The sequence below is a fragment of the Pseudorca crassidens genome, chromosome 19, assembly GCF_039906515.1.
Source record: "Pseudorca crassidens isolate mPseCra1 chromosome 19, mPseCra1.hap1, whole genome shotgun sequence".
Lineage (NCBI taxonomy): Eukaryota > Metazoa > Chordata > Mammalia > Artiodactyla > Delphinidae > Pseudorca > Pseudorca crassidens.
In genome coordinates, this window is record NC_090314.1 from 34,685,892 (window position 1) to 34,698,973 (window position 13,082).

The 13,082-nt window shown below is 35.2% G+C and overlaps 1 protein-coding gene across 2 annotated transcripts in view; it reads left to right on the plus strand.

Moving 5' to 3' along the window:
* The window catches only part of PPM1E (protein phosphatase, Mg2+/Mn2+ dependent 1E), a 187,697-nt gene that overhangs the window by 18,461 nt on the left and 156,154 nt on the right, over positions 1–13,082 (plus strand). The gene's annotated exons all lie outside the window — the stretch shown is intronic.

A 13,082-nucleotide genomic window follows, 5' to 3' on the forward strand; every position in this document is an offset into this window, starting at 1 on the left:
CAAGTTCTCCTGCTTTCACAATTTGGAAGCATTGCCAAAGGCAGTCATGTAAAAGGCAGTGGGGGCAGGCACAAGGAGGAAAGGTAAGAGATAAGAAGTTGTTACCTCAGTAAAACTTGCAGACCCTAAAGCCAAAAGTTGCATAACCACAGTGAAGATGTAGTTGGGTTTAATTTCTATTTAAGTTGCAGTTATTGCCAATTTAGGCCAATGCTTGGTTTTGGAGCCTGTATATACAGTATTTTTGTTATACATCACAACTTTGCAACCTCTGCTTCAAAAAAGAATAGAATGAGTTTTCTTAAAGTGAGCTTAATTTCTGAACTCCTGGTGATTGATCTATGTACATAGATGCTATGATCCCATTTTATATTGCACCATATAGGAACACATGGTATAAATGAATGGCTTTTTATTTTCATATTATTAATAGTATCATGGTCCCATTACAGGCCTATTAACCTCATAAATTTGTTATTAGTCTTTGAAGAAAAAATATGTAAATATGTATATATAATATGAGAATTTCTCTCTACAGCGGGGCTTAAAATTTTTTGGAAAAGTTTGACAAAGTACATCACGTGAATTCAGATTTACCTCAATGCCAAGAATTATGTTTGGATAGGAAAAAAGAAACTTGTTTTGATCTCAGGTAGAAACTAGTTAGATTGCTTTGAGTTTTATGTAGCTTTAAACTGTTCTTAAAACTAGAATTTATTCTGTTTAACTAAAAATGATTCAGAAAATTATGTCTTTGGTTTACTTATTGATGATTGCACTGTGATTCTCTTAGCCTTTTGTATTCAACTTCCAGAATCACATTTGTTTAGATCCTGAACAGTGTTATAAGAATCTGATTGGTATTTGTCACCTTTATTTAAAAACTAGCTCCTGCACGCTTCAAAGCTATTAATGTCGACTGGTTTGACCAATAACCACTGTTTGATCCTTACAATTAAATTTTGTAACTAAAAAAAAAATATATATATATATATATGTATAAGATCAAAATACATTGAAAATCAAGTATAAAATAAAAGCATTCTCTCAGAATGAGGCCTTATAAATACTCAAACCAATTAAACATTACAGTGGAAAAGTTCATTAAATATTACATTAAGTAATTAGTAATTTTTATATTCCTACATAGGTCAAAATTACCAAACCATGAAACTGAATTTCTTCTCATTTCCCCAAGGATTATGAAAGAGATTTTAATTAAGCTTTGCTATGTTAAGAATTTCCTTGATTTTAGAAAGCTGTTTGTATGTTACTACAGCTTTTCTAAGTGACTGTCTACATAAAGATAGCCTTATGTGTGGCTTGGTAATTTTGTGGTTAATGTATACCACGAAAAAGTTATTATAGGAATTCAATTCATGAAGCATATATGATCAGCTATGTTCAAGCAAGATATTGAATTATTTGGTATTTTGTAATATGTATAATTAGTAGTAAATCCTAAAAAGAATATGATTAGAGTTAAAGACAGTGTCCTTTCGTGAAACTAATGTTAATGGCGTTTGTTTTCTTATTCACTTGTTTTTCACCTCATTATAGAAAGGATTTCAAGTGGCAGATTAATTTTACTATAATGGGAGTAATTATTTAGTCATCAAAAAAAGTTAAGTGTCTACCATATGCTAAGCATTGTGGTAAATGCTGCTTATACAGAAATAAAATACATGTTCCTTTCCTCAAGAAGTGTGTGGTTTAGAGAAAAAGTCAGACAAGTTAACCAGCAAGTACAGTACAATGTGAGTACAATAAAAATTATTATTAACTCTGATATGTAGGAGGTGATATACTAAGCGCATTACATTGTTATTCACTATTTTTAAATCAGGAAATTAATATTTAATAACATTAGTTAACTCATCTAAGGTCACACAGTAAGTGGTAGAATCAGAATTTGAACTCAGATGTGTCTGACTCCAAAGCTTTTTATTTTGCTGCCTCCCTATACTGGTAAGAGTTAAGACAGAGTGATGCAGAGGATTTATGGAGACCGTAAGGTGGGTGTGCCAATGTAGGCTATTAGGTTCTGGAAGAGGATGCTTAAATTAAGTTTAAAAGACTAAATAGGAATTAGCCAAGAGGAAGAGGGAGCTGAAAAGCTTTCCAACGGAGATACTAACTTGTGCAAAGGCATAGAGATGAGAAAGCATAGCCCATTTGGGGCTTGTAAGCCCTTATTTCTCTGAATAAAGGAGAGTAAACCTGCAAAAAAAAACTGGAGAAATAACCCCCAAATCATTCATTAATTCATTTATTCAGTCAATATTGGGCACTGTAGACTCTATTCACTGCATCTCTGGGATGATATTGGAATTTTTAAAACTACAAGTCAGAGAAATGCCACTAATGTTAACAAAATGCCACATAATCAGGAAAGAGAAGAACTTTATGCTCTTCTGTCCTCTAATTTGTTTTATTTGGCTTTTAGAACAGTGGTTTCTAAATTGTAAAATCTCTCTCTCACTCTCTCTCTCTCTCTTTTTCTGATCATTTCTCTCATCATACTACCTGATGCCAAACTGTGGAGATTTTAGAACTGAAGGCTGCCTAAAGTGTTCTCAATTCAACTATTCTAAATTCTGTTTACTTCCTAAAGATTTAAGAAAGGCTAAGTATGTTCCTCTGTAGCAGTATCCCCTGTATGACCTTATCTTTCAGGGGATAAATGTACTAAAAGTACTAAAGCAGATCCTTTCAAGGACATGTTTGGAGAGATAGATGCACATCAAGCTGCTAGGTGGATATACAGGACAACGCAAGACCATGACCTGGTTAGAAATCAACATATAAAATCTAGGAGGTAGGGAATGGTTTTTCTGAGTTTGAAGGAGTGATGTTTATCATTAGACACATTCAACATTCAGTGATATGATTATTAGTTTGTTTTCTCCATCTTTACAATCCAAAGAGATAGTCTTCAACATTCATTTCAAATGCTGTCTTCTAGTAGAAGAATTTCCCTCAGATCAGCTGGAAGTAATTATTCCCTCTCCTGAACTTCCCAGCATTTTATCTGTATCTTTTAAAAATACATCCAATAATTCCTTCCTTTTTATAATATCATTTATATGCATGTCTCATCTCCTCATTTAAACTGTGCGTACCTTCATGTTTGACCCCCGGCACTAAGCTTTGTACGTATAAGGCATTGAGCTAATATTTAATGAATTAAAGCATAGCATCCCTATCATAAGCTAAATCATTAGGGCAGTGTTTCTTAAAGTGTTGGACATTAATTACTTACTTCAGGATCACCTGGAATGTGTTGTTCCAAATGCAAGTTCCTGTGCTTCTGCCCACACCTACTGAATGAGAATTTCTATGGTTTCCAGTAATCTTGTTTTGAGTAAAAACACTAGATAATTATGATGTACACTAAAGTTTGAGAACCCACTGCCTTAGGGAGAATGCAGGAATCCAAATTAAAATTACATTGAATTGCAGATGTGCTTAATGCTAAAAATAATAAAGTATAAACCATAATGGAAAAGAATATTAAAAAAGAATGTATATATGTGTATAACTGTATATATGTGTATAACTTGCTATACAGCAGAGATTGGCCCAACATTGTAAACAAACTATACTTCAATTAAAAAAAAAATAAAAAATAAAGTAGCGAGACTTCCCTGGTGGCGCAGTGGTTAAGAATCCGCCTGTCAATGCAGGACACACGGGTTCGATCCCTGGTCCAGGAAGATCCCACATGTCGCAGAGGAACTAAGCCTGTGCACCACAACTACCGAGCCTGTGCTCTAGAGCCCATGAACCACAACTACTGAAGCCCGCATGCCTAGAGCCCGTGCTCTGCAACAAGAGAAGCCACCGCAATGAGAAGCCTGCACACCACAATGAAGAGTAGCCCCCGCTTGCTGCAACTAGAGAAAGCCCGCGTGCAGCAAAGAAGACCCAACACAGCCAATAAATAAATAAATAAATTTATATTAAAAAACGGTAGCATTTTGTACATAGCATATAAGGTGAAAGTATAAGAAGAAAGAACTGAACAGGAAGATATTTTCAGTGAAGTTTTTCTGTATGTCAGGAAAGATCAGTGTTCAGTATTCTGGAACTTTAGTCTTAAAAAGCATATTTAGATGTAAATAATTTAGAATATTGATGACCATTTTCTTTGAATGCATTTGAAGTAAAACACCATGGTTTTATAACTAAAGACTAAGAAAAGATGCTTTGAACATTCTTATTGGCACGTTCTTGTATTGCTGTATGCATAGATGTCTTTTAAGGCATGATTTCCTATAATATAGTTTGTGACTCATAGTTTTATTGTAAGAAGTAGTGTGGTTTAGATACCATTTAACCATATATGCTTCTCCTTATCTTTAACAACACATTGTATTTTAGATTTACTTGTCTGTGAATGTTTTTATCTGTGACTTTTAAAAATATGAAATTGTTGATAGATTGTCAACTATCTTGACTTATGTATTGTTTAAATTGATAAGGGCTAGGATAAGCTGTAGCAAGCAACTCCAGTATAGATCTTCATCATCCAGGTAGTTCTTTTATTTCTAAAATATAAATTTTTGGGCTTCCCTGGTGGTGTAGTGGTTAAGAATCCAATCCGCCTGCCACTGCAGGTGACACGGGTTCAATCCCTAGTCTGGGAAGATCCCACGTGCTGTGGAGCAGCTAAGCCCACACACCACAACTACTGAGCCTCCACTCTGGAGCCTGTGAGCCACAACTACTGAAGCGCACACACCTAGAGCCTGTGCTCTGCAACAAGAGAAACTACCGCAATGAAAAGCCTGCGCACTGCAATGAAGAGTAGCCCCCGCTCGTCACAACTAGAGAAAGCCCATGCGCAGCAATGAAGACCCAACACAGCCAAAAATAAATTAAAAAAAAATTAAAATATAAATTGTTTTATAAACTTAAGCTGTTCTTATAATAGTAATAAAGATAAGAAGTGCTTAAAAAGTGCTTATAATGTAGAGAACTGGTCCAGATACTATGTATATATTAATTCATTTAATTCTCACAACAACCAAATGAAGTAGGCAGTGTTATCAACCACACTTTGCAGATAAGGAAGCTAAGGTATTGAGAAAGAAATTTGTCCAAGTTCACGTAGCTGGTAAGTGGCTAGGATATGAACCCCTACAGAGTAGCTTCAGAGTCAGCACTCTTAACCACTCTGCAATAATGTTATTATTTTTTTTAACTAGCACATAACTTGACTTTGTCTTAGTCACTATCAGGAGCATTTTCCAGCAATAGTAATAATAATTGGCACATGTTTCCAAGTAAAAATTTTAAACAAATTCAGCGTATATCTAAACATCATCTTTTTTGAATGGTCTTAATGCTATTCTTACTTTTACTGATTTTACGTAGTAATATCAAGATTTCTTACTTAAAATTAGTTGGCTGTCAAAAGATTGTTTTGGCAATCTGATTGACACAAGTGAAAGTCCAGTAAGTTTATTTTATTAATTTAAGTTATTTTTAAAATTTTATTTGTTTTATTTTTTGGCTACGTTGGGTCTTCATTGCTGTGCACGGGCTTTCTTTATTTGAGGCGAGTAGGGGCTACTCTTTGTTGCGGTGCACAGGCTTCTTATTTAGGTGGCTTCCCTTGTTGAAGAGCATGGGCTCTGGGCGTGCGAGCTTCAGTAGTTGCAGCATGTGGGCTCAGTAGTTGTGGCACGCGGGCCCTAGAGTGTGTGGGCTTCAGTAGTTGTGGCATGTGGGCTCAGTAATTGTGGCTCACGGGCTCTAGAGTGCAGGCTCAGTAGTTGTGGCACACGGGCTTACTTGCTCCGTGGCATGTGGGATCTTTCCGGACCAGGGGTTGAACCCGTGTCCCTGCAGTGGCAGGTGGTTTCTTAACCACTGCACCACCAGGGAAGTCCCAGGTCCAGTAATTTTAATTTTCAGAAGCTATTGGAACACTTAACAGATTTTTTAAAAACTATATTTATTTATTTATTTTTGGCTGCATTGGGTCTTCGTTGCTGCGTGTTGGCTTTCTTTAGTTGTGGTGGGTGGGGACTACTCTTCATTGTGGTGTGCGGGCTTCTCATCATGGTGGCTTCTCTTGTGGAGCATGGGCTCTAGGCCCATGGGCTTCAGCAGTTGTGGCACGCAGGCTCAGTAGTTGTGGCTTGTGGGTTGTAGAGCGCAGGCTCAGTAGTTGTGGCGCATGGGCTTAGTTGCTCCATGGCATGTGGGATCTTCCTGGACCAGAGCTCGAACCTGTGGCCCCTGCATTGGCAGGTGGGTTCTTAAAAGCCACTGTGCCACCAGGGAAGCTCCACTTAACAGATTTTTAGAAAATAAAAAAGCTAGATAAATTTTCATACTGATCATTTTTTAAAATTATATATACAAGATGTTTAGTAATACATATTCTTTTTGATAAAGCACTGAAGTTTTTCTCTACAAAAAGTACATTTTTTTTCAAATTTATTTTTTTGACCATCCTGCCGCAAGGCATGTGGGATCTTATCACTAGTTCCCCAGCCAGGGATTGAAATCGCACCCCCTGCATTGGAAGCGTGGAGTCTTAACCATTGGACCGCCAGGGAATTCCCAAAAACTACATTTTTTTAATTGGTGTTTCTGTGGTACACATGAAAATATCTGTCCTTGGTCTGTGTCATTTCCTTATTTTTAATTCTACAAATTGGTCATTTTAGGTGTCATTAATTGTTTTGTTTCAATAAATAAATACTGAAGGTGATTTAACCACCTTGTAAAAATAGCTAACTTATGAATGCTATATAGTAGGCTGTGTTTTAATATGTTAATTGTTTTTAAAAATCTGTCCCATCAAAACACTAACTTGTTTAAAAAGTTCAGTTTTAAAATATCACCAACCTCTGTTATAATCAGGACAGCTCAGAAGAAGAGGAGACATAAATTAGAGAAACCCAGAATGGAAAATAAAGAAGAGAAATTTTTTTACCCTTAGAATAAAGGGTTCCACAATGAGGAGGTGGGCTCTAAGAATCTTGAATAAGAAGATCATAGGTATGCCCAATTAAGTGGCTCTTAATAACATTATTTTTATTTTTTCAGTGCAAATTTACAATCTAGTAAACTGAAAAACAGATGAACATTGAATTATCTGTGGAATTCTTAAGGAAGTGTCACTTTTATATGGGAAAAGATACTTCTTGTACTTTTATCTTTTGATCTATATTTTGTCATTTTGTTAATGGTGGAAAGAGAATAAACATCATTTTTTATGAACAAAATATTTTTTCTAAGTTTGAAACCAGTATGAACCTTGCTGTAAATATTTAAGTTTTTAAAAATATAAATTAAATATTTGATTGTGCTACTAAACGTGTCATTTTACCTGATGGCTAGGAGGAGTCAAACATAGTCAAGAGGGGTACCTAATGAGTACCTTTAGAGAGTACGTAAAGCATTTACTAACTGTAGGAAGAATGATCATTGTCTTATTTCTCAAATAAATAGAATTTTAATTTACTTATGCAAGGAAGTTATTCTGTATTTACTTATTTTATGTAGAGTTTCCTACTAGAATATAAGCTCCCTGAAGGCAGGGACTCTGTTTTACTTACCATCCTATCCTCAATACCTAGAATACTGAATGCTGAGTACATAGTAGGTTTTCAGTAAGTACTTGATGAGTAAATGGAATAGATGTTTATACATGTTTTTTATTGTGGTGAAATATACATAATAATTAACATGTTTTAAATGGCATTTTTATATCTGGTTAGATAAAAGACACATGCTCATTGTAGAAATATTTGAAACTATTATGAAACAGAAAAGTTACTTGTAGTTTGCAACTTCAAATAGCCATTCTTTAGGAATATTTTTCTCTAATTCTTTTTTATGCAGATATATTTATAACTAAATTGAGATCACACATACACATAATACATATAGTTTTGTGCCCTGCTTTTTTAATTTAATACTTTCAAGTGAGCACTTTTCTAAATCATTAACTGTTACTTGAAAACATGTTAAAAGGTTGTTAAGGGTCTAAGTGCAGTTTTGCTCAAAATTCACAATAATAAATACATTTTACTTTGTGATTAAGACTATACATAAACATTTAATTGTATTAAAAATTGTAAAGCAGTAGTTATGAAGTGTGATGAATTCTGATTCTTTCATATGTTGTTTTTTTGAAATATGCTTGTCACATCCCTCCAAACTGATTTTGCATCTCAGTAATGGGTTGCAGCCTACAGTTGGAAAAGTACAGTTCTCTTGTATGAGTATTCTGTAATTCAGTTATGCCCCTTTTATTGGACAAATTCGGTTCTTTCCATTATTTTGCCGGTAGGTATAAGTTCTTAAAAGTGTGTTTGAGCATATTTGCTAAAGTAATTTATGCTGGTTATAATAAATTGTTGCTAAAGTGTTAAAATGTAAAAGTCTTCTTTATCAGTTTGATGTATATCCTTTCAGATTTTCTTTTTTTCATGCAAAGGTGAGATACACTGTCAAATTATTAAAATTATTTTTATGGCCCTCAGTAGAGTTTAATAACTTGCCTTACATTGGTCCTGGGCATGGGCGTTATGTAATTTTTGTTAATTTTTTCCTCCAGTTTTACTAGGACACAATTAACACATGATATTGTGTTATGCAAAGTGTGCAAAGTGTAAAGTGACTTTCAGATTTTTCTATGCAGTCATTCACTCTCTATATCAATCTCTATACACACATTTTTTTCCCTAAACAAAAATGCTGTTATTCTAACACCTTTTAAGTTTTTTAGTTAATGTATCATGGATATCTTTTCATATCAACATGTAAAAAGTTACACCATTCTTTTGTCTGCTGCCTAGTACTCTGTTATAGGTAGATCATATTCTAACCTTTCCATTGTTAATGAAGATTTTTGTGTTGCTTTTTTTTTGGGCCACACCACGTGGCTTGTGGAATCGTAGTTCCCCAACCAGGGATTGAACCCAGGGCCCCCAGCAGTGAAAGTGCAGAGTCCTAACCACTGGACTGCCAGGGAGTTCCCAGTTTGTACTACCTTTAATAGTATATGAGGGAAAAAATTTCCCCATAGTGTTAACATTGGATATTTTCAACCTCGATTTTTACCAGTCTGATGAGCAAAAAGTCTCTTTTATAATTTGAATGTATTGGATTAGCATCTTTTCATATGCTTATTGGCGATTTATGTGTCTTCTACTAATGCTTGCTTACAGCCTTTGTGGATCTTTCTATTTATTATTGATTTGTAGGAAATCTTTATGTATTATGTTTATTAGCCTCTTGAGTATTATATGTTGCAAATGGCTTCTCCCAGTCTATAAATCGTCTTTGAAACTTTATTATGGAATCTTTTTCTATTTAGAAGTTTAACTTTTTGTACTTGATCAAATCAGCTTTTTTTTTTCTTTATGGATTCTGGGATTTATATCATGTTTTAAAGGGTATAACTGACCTTCTCCACTTATTTTCTTATATTTTCCTCTATACTTATAGCTTTTCTTGTTTATTCATTGAGAATTAATTTTTGTTTTTTGTATTACATTTGGCTACTTAAAGTTGATATAATTATTACTTCTGATAACTAAACAACTCTTATAATAAGGAAGATGAGTGAGTTTCTTTTTTGTGACTTTTTAAAATTTTTTTTACATGTTTATTTTTATTTTTTTGGCTGCACTGTGTGACACGTGGCATCTTAGTTCCCTGACCAGGGATTGAACCCACGCCCCCTGGTTTGGAAGCACCAAGTCTTAACCACTGGACCACCAGGGAAGTTCCAATCAGTGAGTTTCTGAAGGAAGTTCTAATTTTGTTAAAATGCTTGAATTGATGGTAAATATAGTTGGTTTGAGCATGAATCTAAGCTTTATAAGGAGTTGGAGTAAGGGTAGATATTTTTTGGATAGGAAAACGTTTGAACAAAAGTGCAGATTTCTCAGCAGGCTTCACAGCCAATCAAGTTCATTTGAAACATAACAGTAGGTTATTTGACAAATTGTTGCCTTGCTGACATTTTCTCTCTTAGACTATAAGGGGAAAATATTTATATATTTGTATGAGAAAAAATCTTGAAGGGTATACAAAAATTATTAGCAGTGATTTTCTCTGGATGGAGAGATTTCAGATATATTTAATTTTTTTTTCTACTTTGTTTTACATTTTTATCACTAAAAATGTTATTTGTTTAGGGACTTCCCTGGTGGCACAGTGGTTAAGAATCCGCCTGCCAATGCAGGGGACACGGGTTCGATCCCTGGTCCGGGAAGATCCCGCATGCTATAGAGCAACTAAGCCCGTGTGCCACAACTACTGAGCCTGTGCTCAAGAGCCCATGAGCCACAACTACTGAGGCCACATGCCACAACTGCTGAAGCCCACATGCCTAGAGCCCGTGCTCCACAACAAGAGAAGCCACCACAATAAGAAGCCCGTGCACTGCATTGAAGAGTAGCCCCCGCTCACTGCAACTAGAGAAAGCCCGCGTGCAGCAACGAAGACCCAATGCAAAAAAAAAAAAAAAAAAAAAATGTTATTTGTTTAGTAAAAATAATATAGCCGGGAGGTAAAGAATGCAATGAAGGATACTGCTACTCTGGATCTATTTATAGCCAATTCTTCTTAAGGAAGAATTGCTTGGTGGATAGAAATGAAAGAAACCTTTGGAGACAACGTGACCATATCATTATATAGTTTGTTATAGCTGGGGTAGAGAATTCTAGAAGTGGTCACATATATACATACTCTAGATTGTAGGAATAAAACTTATAAAAAGTAAACAAAAATATATATTGTCATGACCTTATGACCTGAGACTAGGAAAGGTGGGAAGAACACAAAAATAATTGGACAGTTATACAGTTACAGATTATAACGAGTTTTTTAAAAGGCAAAAGCAAATAAAACTACTTTGACTCCACTTGGAGCAATCTTAGCTCAGGTTTTAAAAGGACATTTATAGAAGATGAATATATAAAAGTAACACAAACATTTAAGTGTGTCAGAAAAGCTAAAATCCGGAAATCACAGATGTGAGGAATATACTAAAGATAATTATAAAATCTTAGTTATATTCAGAAACAATAATAAGGAAGATACATGCTTACTTAATATTAACAGCTCTTATTTGGTTTCCATATTTTCTGTCAAGGAGAACAATCTTTATGCTGTAACAACAAAAAATTACCTAGTAAAGGAGAATTAAAGTCCAGTATAGGTGAAATTAATTAAGGAGGCATCTAACTGCTCAATAGGACTTATTTTCATAACCTGAACTAGTTATATCTGAGGATGCTGTGCATACTTGTAGGTGAGAAAGCTAAACTTGGAGGAATTATTGGGAATAAGAATGGAAGTGAGCAAGCAACAGGTGAGGACATTGGCAGCACGTTGATCAAATTCAGAAATGACACAAAGCTTGTTGGACTTTTATGCAAGAAATGAAAACAATTTGTAAGTCCATAGCAACAAGCACTTAACATATTGGTTTAAATAAGAAATTTAGTATAACTGAATATATAATCCTGCATTTGGGTTAAAAGAAAAATGAGTTGAAGAATTGATGAAAAAGGATAAATAGCCTAGCGGGAGTATTTATGACAAAGGGAATTTCCCTGTTGGTAAACTTAATATGAATCAGCAGCATGATTTGCCTGCCAAAATTTGATTATTATGGTTTTCTGAACAAGGGAAGTTAGGCCACACCTAGCCTGTATCCAGATTTAGGTACCACATTTGAGGAAATTAGCATAAGTCCCAATGACCGCAGTATCAGGCATTTGTGGTGTAGAAAAAGAAGTAGACTTAATGTGAACCATAAAGTAGTAGCTCAGGTACCAAAGATTATAGAAAAACAACTTTCAAACCAACAGAAGGAAGAATTTTCTAGTGCTTAGAAAATAACAGGCTGCCTTGAGAGGCAGTGGTTTGTGTGTGTAGAGTTTGAGCAAGGCTACTTTACTACCCAGGTAAAGGTGATACAGAGGGTGTTAAAATTTAAATGACTTTTTTTTTTTTTTTTGGCTGTGTTGGGTCTTTAGTTGCTACGTGGGGCTTTCTCTCGTTGCGGCGAGCGGGGGCTACTCTTTGTGTGGTACGCGGGCTTCTCATTGCGGTGGCTTCTCTTGTTGCAGAGGGCGGGGCTTCAGTAGTTGTGGCTCGCGGGCTGTTGAGCGCAGGCTCAGTAGTCATGGCGCATGGGCTTAGTTGCTCTGTGGCAAGTGGGATCTTCCCGGACCAGGGCTCGAACCCGTGTCCTCTGCATTGGCAGGTGGATTCTTAACCACTGTGCCACCAGGGAAGTCTTTAAATGACTTTTGAATGTATTGGTTTTGCATTTTTTCATATGCTATTCATCATTTGTTTATCTTCCTTGGAGAATATCCACTCAAACCCTTTACTGTTTTTTACTTGGGCTATTTGTCATTTATTATCGAGTTGTAAAAGTTTTTTATATATTCTGGATACAAGTCCCTTATCAGATATATGATTTGTAAATATTTTCTCCCATCCTGTGGGTGTTTCACTTTCTTGATGGTATCATTTGCAGCACAGAAGTTTAAAATGTTTTATATAGTCCAATTTACATATGTACAGGCATACCTTGGAGATATTGCAGATTTGGTTCCAGGCCACTGTAATAAAGCAAATATTTCAGTAAAGCAAGTCACATAAATTTTTTGGTTTCCAAGTGCATATCAAAGTTACGTTTATACTACACTGTACTCTATTAAGTATGCAATAGCATTATATCTAAAAAACAATGTACATACCTTAATTAAAAAATACTGTATTGCTAAAAAATGCTAACCATCGTCTGAGCCTTCAGCGATTTTTAATCTTTTTGCTGGTGGAGGGTCTTGCCTTGATGTTGAGGGCTCCTGACTGATCAGCTGGTGGTGACTGCTGAAGGTTGGCGTGGCCGTGGCAATTTTTAAAAATAAGACAGCCATGAAGTTTGCCACATCAATTGACTCTTCCTTTTACAAACAATTTCTTTGTAGCATGCAGTGCTGTTTGATAGCATTTTATCTATGGTGGAACTTTTTCAAATTTGGAGTCAATCCTCTCAAACCCTGACACTGCTTTATCAACCAAGTTTATGT